The sequence below is a fragment of the Engystomops pustulosus genome, chromosome 5 (genome assembly GCF_040894005.1).
Source record: "Engystomops pustulosus chromosome 5, aEngPut4.maternal, whole genome shotgun sequence".
NCBI lineage: Eukaryota > Metazoa > Chordata > Amphibia > Anura > Leptodactylidae > Engystomops > Engystomops pustulosus.
In genome coordinates, this window is record NC_092415.1 from 206,771,224 (window position 1) to 206,783,587 (window position 12,364).

Consider the following 12,364-nt stretch of genomic DNA (forward strand, 5'->3'; position numbering starts at 1 on the left):
TTCGTTCGGCCGCGCCCCCCAATTTCCGTCGCGTGCATACCGGCGCCGTTGCGCCAAATTCCGATCGCGTGCGCCAAAAACCCGGGGCCATTCAGGTACAATCGGCGCAAATCGGAAATATTCGGGTAACACGTCGGAAAAACGCGAATCGGGCCCTTAGTAAATGACCCCCAATAAGTTACCCTGCTGGGATGGGCATAAGGTAGGCAGAGGCGCTAATAAGGGCATTTGACGTCCCGAGGACTATGATGGGCGGTTTCTATAACACGGTTATGATGATCGCATTCGCTGTAGCATCTTGGGGTAACTGTATCTCTAGTAGGGATTGTCACAGGACGGACGCCTCCTCCATAGTGGGCTCGGCCTTTGTGAGATGGGAGGAACCGGTACGGTGTGGGATACTCAGGAAACTGGATAAAATTAGGGATACCAGTGACCGCCCCCTGCACGGCGTCCTGCAGGCACAGATTGGTGGCTTTAGTTCCCGTTTTATCCTTATGCGATGCAGGACGGAGAGATTTAAGAAGACATTTATACCAGTGGCTCTCGAGCCGTCACATACAGCGATCAGGGGAGGAATATGTAACTGGGGGGTAACTGGGGGGTAACTGGGGGGTAACTGGGGGGTAACTGGGGGGTACTACCTATTTATTGTAAATCTGTGTCATGTATATTTATGTGAACCTGTGCTTCCTTTTTATGGTGTATGTGGTTTTATGTGCGTTTTATACATGTGATGTCTCTGTTGAATTAGTGTGTTGCGGATGTGACACTATGGGGGTCATTTACTAAGGGCCCGATTCGTATTTTCCCAACGTGTTACCCGAATATTTCCGATTTGCGCCGATTTTCCCTGAATTGCCCCAGGATTTTGGCGCACACGATCGGATTGTGGCGCAACGGCGCCGGCATGCACGCGACAGAAATGGGGGGCGTGGCCAAACGAAAGCCTGACGGATTCGGAAAAACCGCCGCATTTAAAACAAAAAATATGTCGCAAAAATTACACTTACCTTCACTAGGAATAGGCCGGGGAATTTCAGGGCATTCCAGTGCGCCTCCGGGAACTTCAGCGCAGCAGCGCCACCTGGTGGACGGCGGAGGAACTACCTTAATGAATCCCGGCCGGACCCGAATCCACCGCAGAGAAGGCGCCGCTGGATCGCGAATGGACCGGGTAAGTAAATCTGCCCCTATAAGTTCCCACTTGGGATAATAAAGTTATTATTATTGTGACGTTAATCAATTCTAACCATTTTCAAGATCTCTGCTTCCTGTCAATGTAAGTGAAGGACAGACTCCTTTGTAGACCTAATACTTTTCACAGCTGAGGTTTTGCTACAATTTAACCCAATCTAAACAATCCTTTGAGCTTTGAAACAACCAGGCTATAATATTACTTAAACCCATTTTGCCAAGTTCTGTGCAGCGCTGCGTAATCTGTGTGCGCTATACAAATAAAGAATTATTATTATTATTATTATTTCTTTAGTATCAAATCAGAGGGGTCCGACACCAAGGGATGTAGGAGATGATGGTCGCAGGGTGCCCGGGGTGTAGGAGATGATGGTCGCAGGGTGCCTGGGGTGTAGATGATGGGCGCAGGGTGCCTGGGATGTAGGAGATGATGGTCGCAGGGTGTCTGGGGTTTAGATGATGGGCGCAGGGTGCCCGGGGTGTAGGAAATGATAGGCGCAGGGTGCCTGGGGTGTAGGAGATGATGGAGCGGTGGCAGGGGGGGAGGTATTGCTATAACCTTGCAGTGTATATTTATTCCACTAGGGGGAGCTGTGGAATAATAAACAATATACAGCTGAGCAGCACACCCTGTGGTCAGACAGGGTATTACAGGTAAGATGTGGAGCACTGGGAGTTGTAAAGTGACAGATACACTAGTCCAGCGTCTTGGCTTCCCCCCCGCAGGTCCCCCCCATAGACACTCCGCCACCCGCTCACACGCGCTCCTCTCCTCTCTAATTACACTATTCATTTCACCATTAGGCTGAATTTGTTATGTGGGGAGAGCCCCGGGGGATGGCGCGTTCTCCTAATCGTCTTGTCGGAGCGGCGGAGGAGGCGACTCGGGGGCCGTAAACACAGTTTATCACATTTGTGTATTTAATTAATAGATTTTACAGGGTGTTCATTTAAAAACTGAGAAAAATATTGTCTTTGTGCTGTCGGCTGCAATACCAGACCCGGCCAGGGGAGGCGGGGGCGCTGTTAACTAGTAGATCCTTAGATAAAGGAGAAACCTGTAGATTCTGTTTTGGGTCAATATGTAAAACCTCCTCCTGGGTCCTGGTGTCCATCACCCCTGACTGATCCTCATTTACTCCAATCACCCCCAGAGCTGCAGTCACAATTCTGCTGGAGGATGGGAAGCCTGGCGGTTCTGCTCAGAGACCCAATCGTAGACTTATCAGGCTTGTCTTCCGGTAACCTGTATACTCCAATCACATCCAGAGCTGCACTTATAATTCTGCTAAAGGAGGACAAACTCAGCCCTGCTACACCGCGAGTCCATCGATGTATCCATTGATTTCTAGTGTCACACACAGCACTGCTACATCTCAGTCCAGTACTGACCGACCTCCTGTAGCGTCTTCATGCACTAGTGTGTGCGGTAAGTCTGTGCCGCCATGTAGTGCACCTACGCGCTCGTTCACACTACACCGGTGTAGCCCCCCGGCCAGTACCAGGACGGGGCAGGAATTACAGGACTGGGACATGATAAGTGTTTTTCCACTTTCTGCTCCTGAATAATGAATGTGCACAGACAAGTCCTATGTATAATTAATGGCTCTAAACATGGCTGCTACCAGAGAACAGGCGATGCTGTCCCCCCATTAAATAATCTGAGAAAATCTGCACCTGGAGAGTAAGGACGAGATAATCCACGACTCCCAGATTCGCAACATTGTAGCGATAACCATTGGAGTTGTCAGACGTGTAACTGCTCCATCTCTCCAGCTGTTACTGACTGGGGGCTCGGTTCTTGTGGGACAAGTTGTACTTTAGTGATGGCTTTATATTTGGAGGACTACATTGTATTATATAGATTATTCTACATTGTATCATATAGATTATTAGATTATTCTACATTGTATCATATAGATTATTCTACATTGTATTATAAATCTAAGAGACAGGGATAGAAAAAAATATCAAATTCTCTTCTATTTTCCATATAAATAACATTTTCCCGTTTCTTCTGGGGGCGGCGCTGATCCGATGGCACCTTATGGACATTGGTTGATTTGCTAAAGTTGTGCAATAAAAACACTGAAATAAACCCTTGATTTTTGGATCACATGGAGAAATCCGCTTTATTATTTGTATTTTATCACTGGCTTGTTTTTTGCTGGAGGGGACGTCATTTTCATGCGGAATATTCTGGGAATATTTGTAACATTTTCATCACTTTGTAGCCAAACCCAAAACATTTATCCAGATGGAAGAAACAATGGATGAGACGTAAAGTCTGTGTGGCTACAGAGGTGATGATACCAAATGCTTAAAGTGCATCTACCACCAGGAAAAAGGGCCGTATGCAAATGAGCCTGAGGGGCTCCAGGCGCCATTAACACCAATGGAGGCTGAAGCCCCTCAGGCTCATTTGCATACAGTCCATCATCCTGGTGGTAGATGCCCTATAACATAGAATTTTTAAGGGAAAGATGGTGATTTGGAGATTTTATGTGACCTTGTGATGGGTAAACTGGTGCAGTAAGAGCCCAGGACTTAAGTAGCGCAGGGAAACTGCTGAGAAGCAAGGATCCCCCTTCTGAGCCAGTGCCAGAACCGTAACTATATGCCATGGTCCAGTATGCTCAGTAACATTGTGGCTCACTTAGAGTAAAGGGTTAATAAAAGGGATACACAGCAGGTTATTCTTGCTTGATGATTGGTTGCTTAACCTTCCTCCACAATCATAAGATAAATGAGATACACAGTAAATAATAGTGAATTTCTACATCACTTCTCAATATGGCCACTAGGGGGAACTAAGATCTCTCTAAGACGGTCCACTACCGATTGACGTCTGCATGACTCAGGCCTGTGTCACAGCGCAGCATCACCGGGTGTCATACATCATCATCATCATCATCACGTGCTGTCACCCACATAATAGTCACTTATTCACTCAAATCATATTTTATGCAAATATTACCGAGCCAATTTTTATCACTAGGAGGAGATCACTACATACAGATTATACACCACCACTAGGGGGAGATCACTACATACACATTATACACCACCACTAGGAGGAGATCACTACATACACATTATACACCACCACTAGGGGGAGATCACTACATACAGATTATACACCACCACTAGGGGGAGATCACTACATACAGATTATACACCACCACTAGGGGGAGATCACTACATACAGATTATACATCACCACTAGGAGGAGATCACTACATACAGATTATACACCACCACTAGGGGGAGATCACTACATACAGATTATACACCACCACTAGGGGGAGATCACTACATACAGATTATACACCACCACTAGGAGGAGATCACTACATACAGATTATACATCACCACTAGGAGGAGATCACTACATACAGATTATACACCACCACTAGGGGGAGATCACTACATACAGATTATACACCACCACTAGGAGGAGATCACTACATACAGATTATACACCACCACTAGGAGGAGATCACTACATACAGATTATACACCACCACTAGGAGGAGATCACTACATACAGATTATATACCACCACTAGGGGGAGCTCACTACATACAGATTACACACCACCACTAGGAGGAGATCACTACATACACATTATACACCACCACTAGGGGGAGATCACTACATACAGATTATACACCACCACTAGGGGGGGATCACTACATACAGATTATACATCACCACTAGGGGGAGATCACTACATACAGATTATACACCACCACTAGGAGGAGATCACTACATACAGATTATACACCACCACTAGGGGGAGATCACTACATACAGATTATACACCACCACTAGGAGGAGATCACTACATACAGATTATACACCACCACTAGGAGGAGATCACTACATACAGATTATACACCACCACTAGGGGGAGATCACTACATACAGATTATACACCACCACTAGGAGGAGATCACTACATACACATTATACACCACCACTAGGGGGAGATCACTACATACAGATTATACACCACCACTAGGGGGGGATCACTACATACAGATTATACATCACCACTAGGGGGAGATCACTACATACAGATTATACACCACCACTAGGAGGAGCTCACTACATACAGATTATACACCACCACAAGGGGGAGATCACTACATACAGATTATACACCACCACTAGGAGGAGATCACTACATACAGATTATACACCACCACTAGGGGGAGATCACTACATACACATTATACACCACCACTAGGAGGAGATCACTACATACATATTATACACCACCACTAGGGGGAGATCACTACATACAGATTATACACCACCACTAGGAGGAGATCACTACATACACATTATACACCACCACTAGGAGGAGATCACTACATACAGATTATACACCACCACTAGGGGGGGATCACTACATACAGATTATACACCACCACTAGGGGGAGCTCACTACATACAGATTATACACCACCACTAGGAGGAGATCACTACATACAGATTATACACCACCACTAGGAGGAGATCACTACATACATATTATACACCACCACTAGGGGGAGATCACTACATACAGATTATACATCACCACTAGGGGGAGATCACTACATACAGATTATACATCACCACTAGGGGGAGCTCACTACATACAGATTGTACACCACCAGTAGGAGGAGATCACTACATACAGATTATACACCACCACTAGGGGGAGATCACTACATACAGATTATACACCACCACTAGGAGGAGATCACTACATACAGATTATACACCACCACTAGGGGGAGCTCACTACATACAGATTATACACCATCACTAGGGGGAGCTCACTACATACAGATTATACACCACCACTAGGGGGAGATCACTACATACAGATTATACACCACCACTAGGAGGAGATCACTACATACATATTATACACCACCACTAGGGGGAGATCACTACATACAGATTATACATCACCACTAGGGGGAGATCACTACATACAGATTATACATCACCACTAGGGGGAGATCACTACATACAGATTATACATCACCACTAGGGGGAGATCACTACATACAGATTATACACCACCACTAGGAGGAGATCACTACATACATATTATACACCACCACTAGGGGGAGATCACTACATACAGATTATACACCACCACTAGGAGGAGATCACTACATACATATTATACACCACCACTAGGGGGAGATCACTACATACAGATTATACATCACGACTAGGGGGAGATCACTACATACAGATTATACATCACCACTAGGGGGAGATCACTACATACAGATTATACACCACCACTAGGAGGAGATCACTACATACAGATTATACACCACCACTAGGAGGAGATCACTACATACAGATTATACACCACCACTAGGGGGAGCTCACTACATACATATAATACACCACCACTAGTAGGAGATCACTACATACAGATTATACATCACCAGTAAAAGGAGATCACTACATACAGAGTATACACCACCACTAGGAGGAGATCACTACATACAGATTATACACCACCACTAGGAGGAGATCACTACATACAGAGTATACACCACCACTAGGAGGAGATCACTACATACAGATTATACACCACCACTAGGGGGAGCTCACTGCATACAGATTATACACCACCACTAGGAGGAGATCACTACATACAGATTATACACCACCACTAGGAGGAGATCACTACATACAGATTATACACCACCACTAGGAGGAGATCACTACATACAGATTATACACCACCACTAGGAGGAGATCACTACATACAGATTATACACCACCACTAGGAGGAGATCACTACATACAGATTATACATCACCACTAGGAGGAGATCACTACATACAGATTATACACCACCACTAGGAGGAGATCACTACATACAGATTATACATCACCACTAGGAGGAGATCACTACATACAGATTATACACCACCACTAGGGGGAGCTCACTGCATACAGATTATACACCACCACTAGGAGGAGATCACTACATACAGATTATACACCACCACTAGGAGGAGATCACTACATACAGATTATACACCACCACTAGGAGGAGATCACTACATACAGATTATACACCACCACTAGGAGGAGATCACTACATACAGATTATACACCACCACTAGGAGGAGATCACTACATACAGATTATACACCACCACTAGGGGGAGCTCACTACATACAGATTATACACCACCACTAGGAGGAGATCACTACATACAGATTATACACCACCACTAGGAGGAGATCACTACATACAGATTATACACCACCACTAGGGGGAGCTCACTACATACATATAATACACCACCACTAGGAGGAGATCACTACATACAGATTATACACCACCACTAGGAGGAGATCACTACATACAGATTATACATCACCACTAGGAGGAGATCACTACATACAGATTATACACCACCACTAGGGGGAGCTCACTGCATACAGATTATACACCACCACTAGGAGGAGATCACTACATACAGATTATACACCACCACTAGGAGGAGATCACTACATACAGATTATACACCTCCACTAGGGGGAGATCACTACATACAGATTATACACCACCACTAGGGGGAGATCACTACATACAGATTATACACCACCACTAGGGGGAGCTCATTACATACAGATTATACACCACCACTAGGAGGAGATCACTACATACAGATTATACACCACCACTAGGAGGAGATCACTACATACAGATTATACACCACCACTAGGGGGAGCTCACTACATACAGATTATACACCACCACTAGGGGGAGATCACTACATACAGATTATACACCACCACTAGGAGGAGATCTCTACATACAGATTATACACCACCACTAGGGGGACATCACTACATACAGATTATACACCACCACTAGGGGGAGATCACTCCATACAGATTATACACCACCACTAGAGGGAGATCACTACATACAGATTATACATCACCACTAGGAGGAGATCACTACATACAGATTATACACCACCACTAGAGGGAGATCACTACATACAGATTATACATCACCACTAGGAGGAGATCACTACAAACAAATTATACACCACCACTAGGGGGAGATTACTACATACAGATTATACACCACCAGTAGGGGGAGATCACTACATACAGATTATACACCACCACTAGGGGGAGATCACTACATACAGATTATACACCACCACTAGGGGGAAATTACTACATACAGATTATACACCACCACTAGGGGGAGATCACTACATACAGATTATACACCACCACTAGGGGGAAATTACTACATACAGATTATACATCACCACTAGGAGGAGATCACTACAAACAAATTATACACCACCACTAGGGGGAGATTACTACATACAGATTATACACCACCACTAGGGGGAGATCACTACATACAGATTATACACCACCACTAGGAGGAGCTCACTACATACAGATTATACACCACCACTAGGGGGAGATCACTACATACAGATTATACACCACCACTAGGGGGAGCTCACTACATACAGATTATACACCACCACTAGGGGGAGATCACTACATACAGATTATACACCACCACTAGGGGGAGATCACTACATACAGATTATACATCACCACTAGGGGGAGCTCACTACATACAGAGTATACACCACCACTAGGAGGAGATCACTACATACAGATTATACACCACCACTAGGGGGAGATCACTACATACAGATTATACATCACCACTAGGAGGAGATCACTACATACAGATTATACACCACCACTAGGGGGAGATCACTACATACAGATAATACACCACCACTAGGGGGAGATAACTACAAACAGATTATACACCACCACTAGGGGGAGCTCACTACATACAGATTATACACCACCACTAGGGGGAGATCACTACATACAGATTATACATCACCACTAGGGGGAGATCACTACATACAGATTATACATCACCACTAGGGGGAGATCACTACATACAGATTATACACCACCACTAGGGGGAGCTCACTACATACAGATTATACACCACCACTAGGGGGAGATCACTACATACAGATTATACACCACCACTAGGGGGAGCTCCCTACATACAGATTATACACCACTACTAGGAGGAGATCACTACATACAGATTATACACCACTACTAGGGGGAAATCACTACATACAGATTATACACCACCACTAGGGGGAGCTCATTACATACAGATTATACACCACCACTAGAAAGAGATCACTACATACAGATTATACACCACCACTAGGGGGAGATCACTACATACAGATTATACACCACCACTAGGGGGAAATTACTACATACAGATTATACACCACCACTAGGGGCAGATTACTACATACAGATTATACACCACCACTAGGGGGAGATCACTACATACAGATTATACACCACCACTAGGGGGAGATCACTACATACAGATTATACACCACCACTAGGGGGAGATCACTACATACAGATTATTCACCACCACTAGGGGGAGATTACTACATACAGATTATACACCACCACTAGGGGGAGATCACTACATACAGATTATACACCACCACTAGGGGGAGATCACTACATACAGATTATCCACCACCACTAGGGGGAGATCACTACATACAGATTATACACCACCACTAGGGGGAGATCACTACATACAGATTATCCACCACCACTAGGGGGAGATCACTACATACATATTATACACCACCACTAGGGGGAGATCACTACATACAGATTATACACCACCACTAGGAGGAGATCACTACATACAGATTATACACCACCACTAGGGGGAGCACACTACATACAGATTATACACCACCACTAGGAGGAGATCACTACATACAGATTATACACCACCACTATGGGGAGATCACTACATACAGATAATACACCACCACTAGGGGGAGATCACTACATACAGATTATAGACCACCACTAGGGGGAGCTCACTACATACAGATTGTACACCCCCACTAGGGGGAGCTCACTACATACAGATTATACACCACCACTAGGGGGAGATCACTACATACAGATTATACACCACCACTATGGGGAGATCACTACATACAGATAATACACCACCACTAGGGGGAGATCACTACATACAGATTATACACCACCACTAGGGGAGCTCACTACATACAGATTATACACCACCACTAGGGGAGATCACTACACACACATTATACACCACAACTAGGAGGAGCTCACTACATACAGATTATACACCACCACTAGGAGGAGATCACTACATACAGATTATACATCACCACTAGGGGGAGATCACTACATACAGATTATACACCACCACTAGGAGGAGATCACTACATACAGATTATACACCACCACTAGGGGGAGATCACTACATACAGATTATACACCACCACTAGGGGGAGATCACTACATACACATTATACACCACCACTAGGGGGAGATCACTACATACAGATTATACACCACCACTAGGGGGAGCTCACTACATACAGAATATACACCACCACTAGGAGGAGATCACTACATACAGATTATACACCACCACTAGGGGGAGATCACTTCATACAGATTATACACCACCACTAGGAGGAGATCACTACATACAGATTATATACCACCACTAGGGGGAGATCACTACATACAGATTATACACCACCACTAGGGGGAGATCACTACATACAGATTATACACCACCACTAGGAGGAGATCACTACATACAGATTATACACCACCACTAGGGGGAGATCACTACATACAGATTATACACCACCACTAGGGGGAGATCACTACATACAGATTATACACCACCACTAGGGGGAGATCACTACATACAGATTATACACCACCACTAGGGGGAGATCACTACATACAGATTATACACCACCACTAGGAGGAGATCACTACATACAGATTATACACCACCACTAGGAGGAGATCACTACATATAGATTATACACCACCACTAGGGGGAGCTCACTACATACAGATTATACTCCACCACTAGGAGGAGATCACTACATACAGATTATACACCACCACTAGGGGGAGATCACTACATACACATTATACACCACCACTAGGAGGAGATCACTACATACAGATTATAAACCACCACTAGGAGGAGATCACTACATACAGATTATACACCACCACTAGGGGGAGATCACTACATACAGATTATACATCACCACTAGGAGGAGATCACTACATACACATTATACACCACCACTAGGGGGAGATCACTACATACAGATTATACACCACCACTAGGAGGAGATCACTACATACAGATTATACACCACCACTAGGGGGAGATCACTACATACAGATTATACACCACCACTAGGGGGAGATCACTACATACAGATTATACACCACCACTAGGGGCAGATCACTACATACAGATTATACACCACCACTAGGGGGAGATCACTACATACACATTATACACCACCACTAGGAGGAGATCACTACATACAGATTATACACCACCACTAGGGGGAGATCACTACATACAGAATATACACCACCACTAGGAGGAGATCACTACATACGGATTATACACCACCACTAGGAGGAGATCACTACATACAGATTATACACCACCACTAGGAGGAGATCACTACATACACATTATACACCACCACTAGGGGGAGATCACTATATACAGATTATACACCACCACTAGGGGGAGATCACTACATACAGATTATACACCACCACTAGGGGGAGATCACTATATACAGATTATACACCACCACTAGGGGGAGCTCACTACATACATATTATACACCACCACTAGGGGGAGATCACTACATACAGATTATACACCACCACTAGGAGGAGATCACTACATACATATTATACACCACCACTAGGAGGAGATCACTACATACAGATTATACACCACCACTAGGAGGAGATCACTACATACATATTATACACCACCAGTAGGGGGAGATCACTACATACACATTATACACCACCACTAGGAGGAGATCACTACATACAGAATATACACCACCACTAGGAGGAGATCACTACATACATATTATACACCACCACTAGGGGGAGATCACTACATACAGATTATACACCACCACTAGGAGGAGATCACTACATACATATTATACACCACCACTAGG

General features: G+C 44.6%; 1 protein-coding gene across 2 annotated transcripts in view; it reads right to left on the reverse strand.

The window, feature by feature from the left end:
- Positions 1-12,364, reverse strand: part of ADCYAP1R1 (ADCYAP receptor type I) — a 223,570-nt gene that overhangs the window by 46,139 nt on the left and 165,067 nt on the right. The gene's annotated exons all lie outside the window — the stretch shown is intronic.